This window comes from Dama dama, chromosome 29, assembly GCF_033118175.1.
Source record: "Dama dama isolate Ldn47 chromosome 29, ASM3311817v1, whole genome shotgun sequence".
NCBI classification, from domain to species: Eukaryota; Metazoa; Chordata; class Mammalia; order Artiodactyla; family Cervidae; genus Dama; species Dama dama.
This window is the reverse complement of record NC_083709.1, coordinates 30,522,574-30,540,353: the sequence shown is the minus strand read 5'-3', so window position 1 is coordinate 30,540,353 and position 17,780 is coordinate 30,522,574. Positions and strand designations below refer to the sequence as shown.

The following is a 17,780-nucleotide window of genomic DNA, read 5'->3' as shown; positions in this document are numbered from 1 at the left end:
GTTGCAAAGAGTCTGACATGACTGTGACTGAACTGAACCAAGATGGTATGACGCTGGCAAAAAACTAGACAAATAGATAAATGGAACAGCGTAGAGTCCAGAAATATACTGACATAGCCAATGATCTTTGGCAAAGGACTAAATGCAAGACAATGGAGAAAAGTTCGTCTCTTAAGTAAATGGTGCTGTAATACGTGGACATCCACAAGCAAAAAAATGCATCTATATATTCACCTTATATCCTTCACAAAAATTAACTCAAAATGGATCTGAGAGCTAAATTTTAAATGCAAAACTGTAAAACTCCTAGAAACTGACATAAGAGAAAATTTAGGTGAATTTGGGTTTAGTGATGACTTTTTAGAAACAACACTGAAAGCACAGTCTGTGAAAGAAGGTAATTGATAAGCTGGACTTTGTTGAAATTTTAACATTCTGCTCTGCAAAGGACACTGTCAAGAGAATGAGAAGACAAGCCACAAACTGGTTGAAAATATTTGCAGAAGACATATCTGATAAAGGACTATTATCCAAAATATATAAGTAGCTAAAAACTTAACAATAAGATAACAAATAACCCAATTAAAAATGGGTCAAGGACATTAGTAGACACCTCACCAAAAATATATATACATGGCAAATACACATGAGATGATGCTCAACATCATGTATCATCAGGGAACTGCAATTTAAAACACTCATGAGATTCTACTATACACCTACTGCTGCTGCTGCTGCTAAGTCACTTCAGTTGTGTCCGACTCTGTGCGACCCCATAGACGGCAGCCCACCAGGCTCCCCAGTCCCTGGGATTCTCCAGGAAAGAACACCAGGGTGGGTTGCCATTTCTTTCTCCTAGAATGATCTAAATCCAGAACACAGACAAAACCAAATGCTGTTGAGGATGTGGAGGAATGGGAACTCTTGCTCATTGTTACAGGGAAGGCAAAATGGTACAGACACTTTTCGAGAGTATCATTCCTTTACAATGTTGTACTACCTTCTGTTGTACAACAAAGTGAATCAGCTACCTGTGTACATATGTCTCCTTCCTTTTGGACCTCTGTCTCACCCCTCTATCCTACCTATATCTGGATCATCACAGAGCATCAAGCAGAGCTCCCTGTGCTATACAACAGGTTCCCACTGGCTATCTGTTTACACATGGTAGCATATATACATCAATCCTAATCTGCCGATTTGTCCCACTCTTGGGTCCACATGTCCATTCTCTGATTCTGCATCTCTAACCCTGGCTTGTGGATGGGTTCATCTGTGCCATTTTTCTAGATTCCACATATATGTGTTAATACACAATTTAAAAAAAGAATGTTAATATAAAATTTAAAAAAAGAATCAAACCCAGTTCTCCCACATTGCAAGCAGACGCCTTAACCATCTGAGCCAGCAGGGAAGTTAAAAAAAAAAGAATGTTATATGAAAGACAGATACAAATTTTATCAGTGGTGGGCAGAGTGGGTAGAAGGAAAGGGATGAAGATTTGATCATTTGTCTTCAGAGGCACCTTCAAACTCTGAAATGATGAATTTCTGATAATTAAATTTAGTTTGCAGCACCATGTATTGACTTTTCTGGACATATATTGCATTTTTACCTAGAGATCAAAAGAATCTTCATGTATTCTTTGTTAGAGATTTTATCTTTTTTCATCCTCTAAGGATAATTTATGAGTACAAAATGACTCTGGAAATGAGAATTTATTCCTAAAGGATTACTGAGCAAGTGGGGGTGAATGTTCTTTTGTATATCTGTAGTTCTTGGAAGGCTCTTAATCATTAAGAAATACCTTGCATCTCCATAATTATTGTTAAAAAATTAATTTTCAGGATATATTAATGGGTGAAAAAAATTATCTAAGTCTTCTATAAATTTTACCACATATATCATTCTGTTTATAGTGGACACTTTTTCTCAGTGTAGAGAATGTCTTTGATGATGTAATGGCAAAGTCATATTGCATCATATTCTTTCTTTCAAATGACCTTCTGATTTTCCTTTGAACATTCTTATTAGCTTAGGAGTTAGCATAAACTGGCAGCCTTATAGTAGGCATCTGAAAAATTTACTGCATCTTGACTATTACAGGTTAGATTAAGCAGGACATGGCATATGACTTATCATCAAAGAAAGGAGAGGTCTGTCACTTTAAAGAATCTTTATATTAAAAAAAAGAAATATAAAGATAATGCTGCTTAGTTCTCTGCACTAGAAAATGGGCTTTGAGATATTTTATAATTATATATTCAGTAGAAAACTGTTAAAAGGCATAGGTCTGCAAGTCTGGCAGTCCTAGGTTTGAGTCTTATTTTCACTCACACTGAGCTGTAGTCTTTCAGCCTTCTCATCTGTCAATGGGGTAAAGTAAGTCAATGTATATAAACATGTGCTCATGTGTTCAGTCCTGCCTGACTCTGCTATGCCATGGATTGCCAGAATCCTCTGTCCATGGAATTTTCCAGGCAAGAATACTGGAGTGGGTTGCCATTTCCTTTTCCAGCAGATCATCTCAACTCAGGGATCAAACCTGTGTCCCTTGCATCTCCTGCATTGGCAGGTGGATTCTTTACCACTAGTGTCACCAATAGCATTAGTCAGGGTAGGAACACTGAAATATAATGAACTCAGTCTTCATATTCATAATTTATTTTTTGATTAATGGAAACCACTTATAAAATATTTTCCCCCAACTCTTTCATTCATTTGATCCTTAGGGCCTGAACTCAATGAATAGAGTGAAAATACAATTGGTAAAACTCTATAAGAAAGACCTGACTGTTTCTTAAAAAACTGGAAATAGAACTGCCATATGACCCAGCAATCCCACTTCTGGGCATACACACTGAGGAAACCAGATCTGAAAGAGACACGTGCACCCCAATGTTCATGGCAGCACTGTTTATAATAGCCAGTACATGGAAGCAACCTAGATGCCCATCAGCAGACGAATGGATAAGGAAGCTGTGGTACATATACACCATGGAATATTACTCAGCCGTTAAAAAGAATTCATTTGAATCAGTTCTAATGAGATGGATGAAGCTGGAGCCCATTATACAGAGTGAAGTAAGCCAGAAAGATAAAGAACATTACATCATACTAACACATATATATGGAATTTAGAAAGATGGTAATGATAACCCTATATGCAAAACAGAAAAAGAGACACAGAAGTACAGAACAGACTTTTGAACTCTGTGGGAGAAGGTGAGGGTGGGACGTTTCGAAAGAACAGCATGTATATTATCTATAGTGAAACAGATCACCAGCCCAGGCTGAATGTATGAGACAAGTGCTCGGGCCTGGTGCACTGGGAAGACCCAGAGGAATCGGGTGGAGAGGGAGGTGGGAGGGGGGATCGGGATGGGGAATACATGTAACTCCATGGCTGATTCATGTCAATGTATGACAAAACCCACTGAAATGTTGTGAAGTAATTAGCCTCCAACTAATTAAAAAAAAAAAAAAAAAAGAAGTGAATGGATGTAAAGGTATAAAAAAAAAAAAAGAAAGTCCTGACTGTTGAATTCAAGTGTTCTCATTTGGGGACTCTTCATCATGCCAACAGGAGAGAGATATCTTCATTATTTGTACCATTAATACACCCCTTTCATTCTTTATACCATGTGGTCAAAAGCCTCATGGAGATGGATTTCTAGTTATTAGAATTCAATGATTTTGGAACAGGATTAATTTCTCCTCTATATCCGTCAGTAAAATTGAAAAAATAATATTTGTTGTTACCTGTGGGTAAGAGGAGTCTAAGTGGATTGGAGAGTCCCACTTGGAAGGCAGTGAGAGAAGGAACCAAAATCTGGTTTTACTTTGTAATAGTCATTTGAGGCAGAGAAGGCAATGGCAACCCATTCCAGTACTCTTGCCTGGAAAATCCCATGGATGGAGGAGCCTGGCAGGCTGCAGTCCATGGGGTTGCTAGGAGTCAGACACGACTGAGCAACTTCGCTTTCACTTTTCACTTTCATGCATTGGAGAAGGAAATGGCAACCCACTGCAGTATTCTTGTCTGGAGAATCCCAGGGACGGGGGAGCCTGGTGGGCTGCCGTCCTTGGGGTCGCACAGAGTCGGACACAACTAAAGCGACTTAGCAGCAGCAGCAGCAGTCATTTGAGGAAGTCTATGAAGTGTGTTGTTTTAAACATAAGGTGAAAGGAATGTGGAATTGAGAACCAAACTTTATATGCAGCAAAACTGGATGAATACATGTTTCCAATTTCCATTTATTAATTTATTCACTCATTCACTATCATGCATTATGCTAACAGTTGGAAATATAGAGATGAAAAAGATGCAGGGTTTTTTTTTTTTTTTTTTGTCTTAAGATGTCAACTGCCTCGTGGTGAAGACAACAGGTATTGATTGTTATTCTGGCACTTATTACTGGCATGAACTTGAGCTGGTCACTCAATTGCTATGATACTCTATTCCCTCATTTATAAATGAGGATAAATATCCTATGTTCCAAGGTTTCTGTGAATGCTGGACATGGGCTATAAGAAGTAGTCACTGAATAAATAGCTGTTAAAATACAATATGGGTGGAACACGGAGGGGATCAGAGTTTTAGAACCAAATTGTACATTCTAGTTAAGGGTCACAGGGAATCACTGAACGACATTTAGCAAGGACATGGCATCATCCGGTTTTCATATGGAAAGGTTTCACCTTGGTAGCAGGAAGGAGGTTGAACAGCACAGAGACTAACCTGAAGGACAGGAAATCCATTAGGAAAGTATTGAAATAGAGGATGAAGGCTTACAAGTTAAAAGAGATACTGTGAACTTGGAACAGAGAGAAGCAAATTTTGGAGCTAGGATAGATTTCCTTGTCTCTTAAATAGGGTTATTTTATGGGATTTAAAAATGAAATCTTAGGGAAAACCAAGTGTTAAGACAAGTGCTTTTTGCAGACAAATCCTGTTTTGGATATCTCTTGGTTTTGAGGCAGAATAAAGATCCATATTCTGGATGTTAATTTCCTGCCTCTGAGCTCTCTCCATCTCCCCTTCCCAAGGGTCAGTTACGGATTGCGTTCTTTTGGGCATTGGCACCCTTCCTCATCTCCTTTCTAGCACATACATCACCACACTGCTCTTATTTTTTTGAAGGCCTCCCCCAGTAGACGGAGAGCTCAAAGAATGAAGAATGTCTTTTTATGAATGCCCAATATTTAGATAGCATAGGGCATAGAGAAGATATTCAGTAAATGTTTGTTGGATAAATGAATGGGTAAACAAATAAGAGCAGAGTAGTTTAACATAAGATATTTGGAGAAGGACTGAAAGATTTTGTGTTCTGACCCCACCACCAATTTCTAGCATGATAACCTTCTAAGCCTGTTTATTCACTGATTAAATAGAAATTCCAATATCATAGTAAGTTAAACTGCACAAATATATGCAAAGTGAATTTAAGTGGCACAAATACATGGAAAGTGCTTAACCCACTCCCTCTCACACAATAAGCATTTATTTCATTAAACTAGAACTGTCACCATTACTATCAGTATTACTATCTTGAAGACAACTGGAATCTTGATTCCTAATGAGTTTACTCCATTTCTGTACTCTCTGCTGCTCAATATAACCCTGATTTTAAAAAGCAAATTGATTGAATCAGATGATTTTATTAACTAAACATGCTGAACAGTAGGATCGATTGATTCTTCTTTTCTTTTATTATTCTAGCTTACTCACTCACTCTCTGCCCCATGCAATCAGTCTTAGCGTATATCTGTATCTGTAGCTATATCTCTATAGATTACATATGATATATGGTATACACACACATCTCCAACCTAACCTATATGTCCTATATATCATATCAAACATTATATAAAAGATATATATATGTATATATATAGGTGATATATATGTGTATATATACTCTACAAACCTATATGTCCTATATATCATATAATTATATAAATAATCACTTGCCATAAAGAAGTATTAGAGAAGGAAGATCAGATCATTGGGAATCCAGAAACAGAAGCTTGACCTTTTTAAGGTACTAAGGCAAGTAAATGTCTTTGAAGAATTAGACCAATATAAACAGGAGTCACTGGGACAATTGTAAAGTAGTTTTCACAGCTTTGTTTTCATACCAACTGACCAAACATGAAAGATGAAACTCAGTATGTGCAAGGGCTCCCCTTTATACACTTTCTCTAGCACCTTTCATGTTTCCAAATAATTTGTTTGAGAAGCACACTTTTGTGTTTTTTATAAAACACATGATTGGGCTGGATTTCTCTGTATTAGGAGACTTAATTTGCCAGTGAACTATAGCTTCAGGTTGGCCATCTGGAAAAATAAACTTCTCAACAGCCATGTAATTTGTCTTTTGTCTGGTTTCAGGCAGTGGATTTTGGGGGATTAGTATTGAGCAAATAGCAAGCAGATGCTTTCCTGGCTCCTTGAAACCCTCTCCCTTCTCCAAAGGGGCATCTCGCTAGGTTACAAGTTAACAAATGGTCCTTTTATACATTAGAGGAGAAGCAAATGCTCCCACAATGCCTTAGTCAACACTATGTATATATGAACCTAATTTTCCAAAAAACAAAACAGCTTTCCCTTTTCAACATGGGGAGGCAATGCCATATGGGCCAAAGCTTAAGGTCACGAAAGCATATTGTCTGGAACACAGGCCAACACACCAGCTGTGCTATTGCAGGAGAAGGTGAAGGGGTGGCAGGAGGAGACCTTTCTCTCTCAGCTCCAGTGCTTACCCCCACCCACCCCAACCCAACATGGTACAAGCATGGTTGTTTGGGAAATGTCTTTAGGAGAGTCCCCAGCTTTTTCCAAAACTAAATGTAATTTTTCTCCCAAAACTTAAATACCAGGTCACCTTTATCAGACTTTAGCATGTAGCATGTAGGGCTTGGCAAGCCAGTGTTAAAATCTGCCTTCACTCTGGAAAGCACCACAGTTCCTGATACCTTCACTTGTTACAGTTCACAGTTACCTAATCATTACTCTCCCTTTAGCTTCTCTCCATAAGAAAACAATTAGAGGGACTCCCAAGTAGTAGTTGGGCCATACCTTTCAACTTGTATGCTTAATGGGCTTAGAGTTCAGATAGACTGGATTTCCTGGCCTGAATCTGTAACCTCATTAGTGAAGCAATCTTGACTGAATTATGTAACCTCCTAAACCTTGATTTTTTCTCCCATTTAATGGGGACAATGTGATAGCCATAGACTCCATCTCATGGGCTTATGGTAATTCTGTGAGATCATGTCAACATGTGGAGGTGTTAAGACAGGTCTGACAAAAGTACTCAATAGATTTTTAAAACAGGGACTTCCCTCGTGGTCCTGTGGCTAAGACTCTGTGCTCCCAAAGCAGGGGGCCTGGGTTCCATCCCTGGTCAGGGAACTAGATCACACATGACTCAACTAAGAATTCGCATTCCATAACTAAAGATTCAGCATGCCACAACTGAAGATTCAGATGCTGCAACTGAAAAAAAAAAAAAAAAGGATCCCTACATGTCTCAACTGAGACCTGGAAAAGTCAAATAAATAAGTAAAATAAACATGAAAAATATGAAATTAATTAGGACAAATACACATTTGTTAGGCTCAAACCACACATACTCCCATATGTTATGCTAGGTTTTGAATATAATAATTATACTTATTTTTATAGTTGTGCTTTGAGTCAAGAACTAGGCCAAGGACTTTACAGCTACTATTTCTATGATATAGGAACTGTTGAAACTCAGAGAAGTTATCTAGTATTTCCAAGTTCATTTGTCAGGATTTAAATTAGGATGCTCAGGCTCTTTGCATTTAACAAATTGCTAAAATCCTGATTATTGGGGGAAAAACTGTAAAACTTCTTTCATTTGCCTTAGTGTTTAAGTGGTAACTTACTAATTTTATACTCTTTCTTACAATCTTTATAAAACAGTGGCCACATATGGGCCATACCTTTGTTTATCTCCTTTCAACTTGTATGCTTAATGGCTTTATCCAAGTCTAGTGCAAAAGAAACTGGTTACCTTCAGATATTCTGTCAGAAAGATTTAACATCAAAGTGAAAAGCAACTCTGTTCTACAACTGTGTATTAGTTTGCTAGTGTTGCTGTAACAAAGTACCACAAACTGATGGCTTAAACATCAGAAATTTATTATCTTACAGTTCTGGAGACTGGTTTGAAACACAGAGGTTGATAAGATTGGTTTCTTTTGAGGACAGTGAAGGAAAGATCTATTCCAAGCCATTCTCTTAGGCTGTCTTCTCCTTATGTCTCGATCCTTTATGCGTATTGCTGTGTCCAAGTTTCTTCTTTTTATAAGGACACTCATCTTAGGCTATTGCAGCCCACCATAATGGCCTCACTTTATTTAACTTTATTACTTCCCTAAAGACCCTATTCTCCAAATAAGATCAAATCCTGAGCTACCGTGGTAAGGTTAGGATTTCAATATCTGAATTTAGGGGGTATGGCACATTTCAACCCATAACAAGCTCATTGGTGAGTATATGCTTTATCTGCTGCAGAGTTTAATAAGTGCGGGTTGAATTAGGAGACACACCATGAGCTTCAATCTGTAACTTAAAGGCCATTTAAAAAAATTTGCTGTTTTTACTTTCTCTGTTACCTGCTATCCTACCAAACCTATCAAACTTTAGTCCTTTCGAGGCAAATTCTTTTTATTTGACACTTTTCATTTCCCTTTATAACTTCTTAGGGAAGGCCTTGAATACACTCTTAACATAAAATGTAATCCTGTAGTAGAAAATGTTGCTTGCTTACCCTGAAGTCATTCCCCACAAAAGGTTCCTTCATATTGTGACAGCTTGTCCCCAAAATGCCAGATAATGTTTCCCATTTTGATAATTTTTTTTAACAACTCAAGGCAAAATTTCAGCATCCCTAGCCTCTGCTCGGAGTCTGGTTTCACTAGCCTAGATATGATAAAAATGTGTCCAGACATTGAAAAATGTCCCTTGAGAGGACAGCAGAATTATTTCTGTTTGATAACCATTCAGGAGTGGGCATATGAGGTCATGTATGGCAGATGGTCGACACTCAAAAAATGATATTTTCCTTTCCTAACATTTCCATAACTTTAGATATCCTCTAAGTCTCTTCTAGCCTCCTTTATTTTCAATAATTTTTGTTCATTAAAACTAAATAATGTCTTAAAGTTTCAACTTCATCCAGGCTGTGTCCTGAAGATGTACTGTTAATCTCTCCAGGTCTTCTGAATACTCTACTAGACATTTCTTTTAGATTGTCTAACCTTTACCTTACAACGAGTGCCTGTATGCTAGTTGCTTCAGTCATGTCCAGCTCTGCTCTGGCCTGTAGCCCGCCTGACTTCTCTGCTCATGGGATTCTCCAGGCAAGGATACTGGGGTGGGTGTCCATGCACTCCTCCAGGCGATCTTCCCAACCCAGGGATCAAACCCGCATCTCCTATGTCTCCTAGCCTTGCAGGCAGATTCTTTACTGCTGAGCCACTGGGGAAGCCCTCACCTTACAATAAGCCTACATAAATGAAACTTACAATTTTATCCTCTCAAAAGATGTCCTTTCCTAATTTTATTATTTTAAGTAATAGATTCACTTTTCCTAGTCACATAAATTTGTGAAGTATAAGTACATACAAGCTACTTAAGCACTCTCGCCTCTGGTGGACCTAAGTTCATATTCCATCACTCATTATGGGCAAGATATATAAACTCTCAACTCATTCATACACATGTAAGTGTAGTTTTGAGGAATATAAGTTATATGAAAATGACATAATTATTAAGGCCTTAATAAATGTCAGCACTGTTTTATTAGAAATAATGAGGTAAATACTTTTATATAGAATAGTTTCCTGTTTACCATCTAAAAGCTGATATAATGAGTAAGTTACATTAAAAAGAATCAAAGCAGATAAATAAGTGTGATGGGATCCTAGAGAAAGAATAAGAAATATTAACATTAAGTATATGCATATGCTTAATATATATAACTTATATACTTAATAAATATAACATTATGTATAACCATATACTGTACTATACTGGCTATTTATCATATATTTATCACATGTCAAGTATAGTATATTGATACCTTTCTGAGGAAGTGGAAATAGTACTAAATGGAGAGAGCACCTCTAGCTGTCATACTTAATATTTATGCAACCTTAAGTGCATCACTTCTTTATATGCTTTGGGATATTATCCACAAAATTGGATAATATCCCTACCTCATTGGGAAAGACAAAACGTTTTGCATGGTTTCAGAGACAATCCACTTTTAGCTAAATGGTATCTTGGCTGAGATATAAAGATTTCCCCAAACCAAGTTGTGACAGAGGGCTCAAACATTTGATGATGCCCATTTCATCAGTAAGACGGTCACTATAGCATATTAGCCTAGACTAGAGAATCTTAAAATGTCAATGGAGTTCAATAAGATGATTTCTTTGGAGTGGTTAAAATTAGTTCTAGGGTTTTATTGGAGGCAAATGTGCATGTGTGGTAATTCACAGATTTTCTAGGAAAATCCTAAATACTGTAGAATCTGACTCTTCTTCCTAACGCAGTGAGCATAGGGCTGCTGAAGCTCAGATTCACACATTCTACACCTTTGTTATACCCTGTCCTTCACTAATCAGTGCTAATTTTGGTGATGGAACACCCTCTTGCCCTGCACTTATATAGAATTTTGGTGCCATTCTTCTAGTTTCTAGTACGATAAGTTCCACCTAGGTGGAGAAGTTTCTCGCGTAAATTGTATGTCAGCTGTAGGGAAGGAAAAAGAATGTTCCCTCCACCTTTCTGAGTTCTTAGCTGAGACTCCTGTGATAAAAGGCTATTGAGAAGAGAAAAAACAAAGTTTATTAATATGTATATACGTTAATATATAGGGAAAAATGAGTAAATCCCTGAGGTAACTTAGAATTCAGGCTTAAATATTATCTTAATAGAGAAAAGGGAGGGGGATGTAGGCCTCTTAGGGGAGAGTAAATGATTTGTAGAAAAGATGAACGGGCTCTCAGGAGAGTAGATAGGAGGTATGATGGTTTGTGACAAAATTTGTCTGGGTGCGATGTCAACTTGTAATCTCCTTACTGGTGACAAGAGTCAATTTTCCCTGGTTGATGAATCTCCACGGAGGGGATTTATGACAACTGAATTCTTTTGGAGAATCTGTCTTTAGGCAGAATCTGTCTAAGGTGAGTTCAGAGAAGGCCTTTCCCTGCATTTGCTGTTTTTCAAGGGCCTAAGGCTCAAAATGATCAACATATTAAAGCGGCATATGTTGAAGTGGCATGTTCTGAACTCCTGTCATATTTTGGCATGTTCTGCCATCTTTCACAATGTTTCTATGTTAGAAAAGGCACTTGCAATCTGGACTCATTTTTACCCATTTACCCCATTCACAGAACAGATTGGGAGGTTGGGAAACTAAGGGCAGACTGACTTAACATATGAGAGGTTCCGCCCTAAATAAGACAGAGGGAGCCAGGAGTCTATGAAGCTACGGCATTAGAAGATGTAGGTAAGAGTCAGTGTGAGTACTTGACATTTGTCTAAGCATCAGCTTCTCAAACTGGTATATATTAGAATCACCTGGAGAGCTAATAAAGAATCAGAGGCCCGGTATAGTCAGCATGTCTTGAACTCCTACTGTCATATTTTGGGATGGCATATCTTGCCATTCTTCACAACTTTTCTCTGTTAGATTCAGAAACTAGAGTGACTGGTGAGCCGCTTGTCTGGTCTGAAACTGTGTTTTCCAGGAAGCAAGACCACCATCTGCAGCTCAGAGGGTCCTAGCCTGGCTTCTGAATCTCTACAACACACACCATACACAGTACCTATTGACATTTGTAAATCCAGGAGGCAGTATGGGCCTCTCCCATATAGTGCTAGGAAGGTCCCTTGGAAGTCCACATCTTTTGTTTGAAGAAGCAAGAGAATGACACATTACTGTACCACAAGACCCTAATGCCCTTCGAGTGAATCTTCCGAGGATTCACCAGGTGGAAAATTCATCCTGAAGTTCGAAGAAGAATTTCCAGAGGGAGTGAGATTTGTTTAAATCTGTACACTGGATTTGATCTCTAGAATGGCACTGGGAGTGGGGGATTGATGGGTAGCAGGGAGCAAGGAGAATGAAAAGACTGCCTTTCTTGTTACATGCTAAAAGCAGTCACTTAAGGGCATGTGCCTTAATTATTCCTCTTTCATGCATGGGTGCCCTGTTTGCTGAAGGGGTTGTGAAAAGTTGCCAAGAGATAAATTCAACTGCTTATGAGAATCATTACAAGATTCTCTGTTTATTTTCCTGGCACCCTCCAAGATCTACAGTTTGGAGCTGAATAGCTGTTCTCTGGTGCTTGCAAATAAAAGTATTTAAATATGTCTTAAACACATTGTTTGGAAAGTGTACCTACCCAAAACAGAATGTCTTTCTAGTATGAGGGAACCTGTAAGAAGAAGGAAAGGACATGTTATCATTTGGCGACTGCTAACATTTATTGTGTGATTGGGATAGTGTTACATTTTCTCAGTGCTGGTTATAAAGATGGTGTTTAAACGGGCAGGTCCCACAGGCTTCTGACCAACTTAGAAGCATTTCTCTTTCTCAGGTTTCAGCTACTACCTCCCCTAAGAGGGAGCTGGAAAAGCCAAATAAGAAGACCTTTGAAGCCACACAATGTCTGGTCTGTCTTGGTGAACTGTGTTGTAATATAACTGACATTATAGCAGAGAGCAGGATAATTCATGTCAAAACAATTCCTTGTCTCATTTATACCAGGGAACAGAATGTACACTGCTATACTTCTGGGGAACCACTGGCTCCCTGACTAAAGAAGATGATGGCTGAATGAACTGTTGACCTGAACACTCTACCAAAATGGCTATAGCACAGTTTACCAATATAATATTAAGAGGATGAGACTTTTCATTCAAAAGGATAGACTCTATGGAGTTCCCTGGCAGTCCAGTGGTTGAGACTCTACAATTTTAGTGCAGGTTCCCTGATCAGGGAACTAGGATCCTGACCCACGGCACATGCCCCATGGCAAGGCCAAAAAAAAAAAAAAAGGAAAAAAAAAAGCAGTCAAACACTATACAGACAAGTGGGCATGGATATGTTCCAATAAAACTTTATCTACCCAAGAACAGGTAATGGCCAGATTTGGCCCATGGACCTCTGTAAAACAAAAGGCATACTCTGATGTTCCTGTTTTTCTTTACCTCTACTCCCAGCAGTCTATCTTGGGGATCATAAGAGGACATTCAGTCTGGTTCTCCAGCATGTGTATGACTGAGAAGCCATTGACTAGCTATCACTGTGCTGGGTTAGCAGGACTATGACTTACCTATCGAGCACTCATCTGTGTTGAGAAGCCATTTCTCTCCTATAGTCTTTGAAAGAAAAGCATTTCTATGACCCTCTGGTTAGTTGGTAAAGGAAAGAGAAGGCAGGAGAAGTCAGGATTGCCACATTTTGTTGTATAAGGACAAAAACAATTGTTTGGACATCCCTATGAATTTGGGGAATAAAAGTGTAGAGACTCAATGACCTCTCTGATAAAATTGCTTAAACTCCTGAAGTTGCTAAAGTGCCTCTTTCTTTTAAATTGAGTTTTGACTTTGAATCATTTAGCTGAGGTGTAGCCTAATCTATGGGCTTCCCTGATGGCTTAGATGGTAAAGAATCTGCCTGCAATGTGGGAGATTTAATCCCTGGGTTGGGAAGATCCCTTGGAGAAGGGAATGGCTACCCACTCTAGTATTCTTGCCTGGAGAACGCCATGGACAGAGGAGCCTGGCTGGCTGGGCTACAGGCCATGGGGTCATGTTGGACACAACTGAGCAACTAACACTTTCTTCACTTCCAGCCTACTCTATATGGCTCAGTCTTGGGTAGTCATGGTACATTCTGAAGGCATCAGATTACCTTACATCTAGAACTATTTGCCAAGATGTGAAGGAAATTTTGCTTAAAGAAAGTAACTATTCTGGGGGCCTCTGCAGCCAGGCTCATTTCAGACTTGTGTCTAAGACAGCAAAATGTCAAATGCTAGGCAAATCATGTATTGTGATAAGACCTGATGAACACTTTAATTCAAAAGAGTGAGCTGAAAAGAAAGAATCCAGGGGAAATCATCACTTCCTCAATCTGATTGAAGGTTGAGAGGGATCAAGGAAAATTTCAATAGCTTGGAAACTAGTCCCCAGGAAAACAATGAATAAAGCCTGAGAGAAAAGAAAGGAAGCCTTGATGATTAGCTTCCCCTGTGGAGAGAGTCTCTGCCACTTGGCTCCCTTTGATGAGATTACAGACTTCTGAAACTTGTTCCCACCAGGAAAGTAGACATGTTGAAAGAACATCCTTCTAAGTAGGCAGGGAACACATTCCTCACTCTTGGGAAAGTATACTGTTTTGCTCTCTGGAATGACTTAATCATGTTTCCAACCTTGAGACCACAGTTTTGCTTCAAGAGGTTCTGAGCCAATCTAGTCTAAATTGAAGTTCAGATTCATTTCAGGAAGTTGCAGGGTTTTCAGATAGCCAAAGCACTGTGTTTTTATCTTTATACAATATTCCTCAATAGGATGGAGAGACCCTAATGGTTCTCTTATATTCCTCGCCCTTAAGATTGTTCCAACATCATTTCTCTGTGGTCCCTCTGTGCCCCACCATGTTGGCTGGGGAATGAGACTCCAAGCTAACTTTTTATTGATTTAGGTATCACAACCTAAGAAATAACTTCTGCTCCTTCTTCCTATGTTCTCAATTCTTACTCTACCAATATATTGATACTTCAACTTATACTCTCATAATTTAAGATACTTACAGAGTTGAATAGGGTTTTAGTGTAGAGTTAAACTTCCCAGTCCAAGTGGGAAGTCCCATTCCTAACTTATGACCCCTAAGTCTTCCTCAAAACCATCAGTGTTAGGAGAACTACTTGTTTGACTTAAAACTATTTTGTACAGCTTGTCTTCAACTCACATCCTCCACATTTACCTTCCCCTCATGTGTCTGCTTTTCCCAATCTCATATATCTTTCAAAGCCCAGGTTAAATCCTACCATTTCCTTAATAATTTTTTAGACTAAAGATGACCATATAAATTTATAAACCCAGAAGAATCAAAATCTTAGTTAAATCCAGAAAAGGATGTACAGATGTTCTAGTATTATCTCCTCATTTTACAGATGTGGGAATGAAGACAAGGGAGTTCTGATAAGAAACCAGGCCACATCTAATATTTTGATATCTTCTCTAACGCAGCCATAACCAATATTTAATATATATAGTAAAACACTGCAAGTATGTTTGTATTTTTTTTCTCTTAATTACGATCTTTTTGAAGGCAGTGGTTATAATTTCTATGTATGATCTTGCCCGGTATTTAATACATACTGTGCTTAGCAGCTCAATTGTGTCTGACTCTTTGCGACCTCATGGACTGCAGCCTGCCAGGCTTCTCTGTCCATGGGGATTCTCCAGGCAAGAATACTGGAGTGAGTTGCCATGCCCTCCTCCAAGGGATCTTTCCCAACACAGGGATTGAACCCAGGTCTCCAGCATTGCGGGCAGATTCTTTATCATCTGAGCCACCCAGGAAGCCCAAGAATACTGGAGTGGGTAGCCTATCTCTTCTCCAGAGGATTTTCCTGACCTAGGAATTGAACCAGAGTCTCCTGTGTAGCAGTAGGATTGTTTACCAGCTGAGCTACCAGGGAAGCTCAGATACATATGAGGTTGTTTTAACTCAGTGCTGTCCAGAGAACTTTCTAAGATGGTATAAATTTTCTGTGATATCTGCTCTGTCCATCACTAGCCACATGTAGCTTTTAAGCACTTGAAATGTGGTTACTGTGCCTGATGTATTAAATTTTAAAATTATATTATTGTAAGCACCTTGAATTTAAATCTATTTTACCACATGTTGCTACTGATTATCATATTGAATGTTGCAGCTGTTATTCAGTTGCTGATTCACAGCAAGTGAGGAAAAATTATGGTATATTTGACTTGGTAATGTCTCAGTATTGTTTGAATCAGAGAAAGAGAGGTTTAGAGATGACATGGACCAAGTCTCATCACCTCAATTAATATTCCCAGAAAAATGAAAGCATTAGTTTAAAGTCACATGTTTAATTAGGAAGAGAGCTGGCCCCAGGGCCTAGGCCTCCTGGCTATAGTTTTTCTTTATTATCGTTTTCTTGTTTGTCATCATATCTTGATGACAAGATACTTTAATCCACAGGCCGGCAAAGAAAAAAAGAATTCTCTTTTAAACAGAAAACAATGTAACTGTAATAAATCAGGGACCATTATATAGGTATGCCCGGGATTACAAAATGAAGAGAGCTTAGTGGTTACTGAACCATGACAAAGTCCTCATACTAATGAATTACATTCCTCCAAGCCTTTGTCAAATCAATCAAAGAACTCTATGAATGAGATGGAATGTTAACGTCTGGTTCACCGAATAGAGATAACAGTTTCATCCAAAGCCTTAGTTACTCAAGCTTTTATCTCTCCCTGCTGTCCACTGATCCCACTTTATCCTTTCTTCTTGCTTTGCAGCTGTTCAATAAAGGAGAGATCTTACTGAAGAGCACTGGATTCAGTGGCGTGTAAATTACCTGGGAAGTAGAGAACGCTGGTGGAAGCGAGTTATTTTGAAGCTGAAAGTGTGCTCCAGATGCCCCTTCTCCATACAGAGTCCTGATTATCTCAGTAGCTGCAGCAACCTTATAAGAGAGATAATTTGTGTAGAGACTGTTGGTTATCACGAACTAACAGAAGCAACTAATTTCCCCAAACTCAGTGGGGTTCAAAACAGGATGTGACAGTTTTGGGGTGGTTGTCTCAGAGTATTTTGTATAACACTGAGGGAAGGAAAAACGAAGACTAAACTGTAATATCATGATCTGTAACGTGCATTTTGTTTCTTTGTATCTTTTCCCATTTCTGCAGGGAAGTAAAATGACACTGAACTTGGGTCAGAGTGTGTGGAATATTCTTCTTACTAACCTAATGGTTGTTCGGTTATGTCATAGGCACAGCAAGTGTTTTCTTCTCATCTTGAGTGCTGGTTTACCTGTTGGTATGGCAGTAGTCTTCAAAGTCACAAGCTTAGGTTAGGGTTTGTTCATGTAGGATTGCAAGTGGGAGTCAATGATCAGTCCATTCCAAATCTTATTCTCTTTCTCTTCCTGCCACCTGCTTTCTTCTTCTGGGTCCCCACTTTCATATGAATACTATCACTCATTCTGACCAATCACATTAGAAGTCTGTGGGGGTGTTTCAACTGTCTCCTTTCTCTTATGTCCCCACCTCTAATTGATGACTCCATCAAGCAGCTTTCCTTTCCAGAGTGTCTCACATTTGTCTCCTTTCCATTTCATTGCTTCTACCCTAAGCCAGAGTGGTCTTAGTTTTCTGTCTTTCCTGTCACCAGTACAAGCTACATATTGTCCCTAAATGAATCTAAAGATCGGGAATAATTGTATCATTCTATAGTTCAAAAACTTTCAGTGGTGTGAGGTACTTACAAGAAAGAAAAAGGAGAAAGAGACTGAAAGGAGGTGGAAGAGAAAGGAGGAGGAAGTTCCCAGTGAAACAAGATAGAAATCTAAAAAATTTTGTTATATTTAAGAATTGAACATATACTACTGATGGCAAGTCAAATCAATGGGAGCTATATTCCATGCAAAAGTTGTGAGTAATTGTTTCAAAATATTTGTCAGAATCT

General features: G+C 38.7%; 1 long non-coding RNA gene across 2 annotated transcripts in view; it reads left to right on the top strand.

Annotated features, from left to right (window-relative positions):
• The window catches only part of LOC133048719 (uncharacterized), a 108,669-nt gene extending 91,194 nt beyond the window's left edge, over positions 1-17,475 (top strand). For both annotated transcript variants that reach the window (XR_009691112.1, XR_009691115.1), the window contains one exon: positions 16,610-17,475. This is a non-coding gene — a long non-coding RNA (uncharacterized LOC133048719). The remainder of the gene's footprint in view (positions 1-16,609) is intronic.
• The last annotated feature ends 305 nt before the right edge of the window (positions 17,476-17,780 follow it).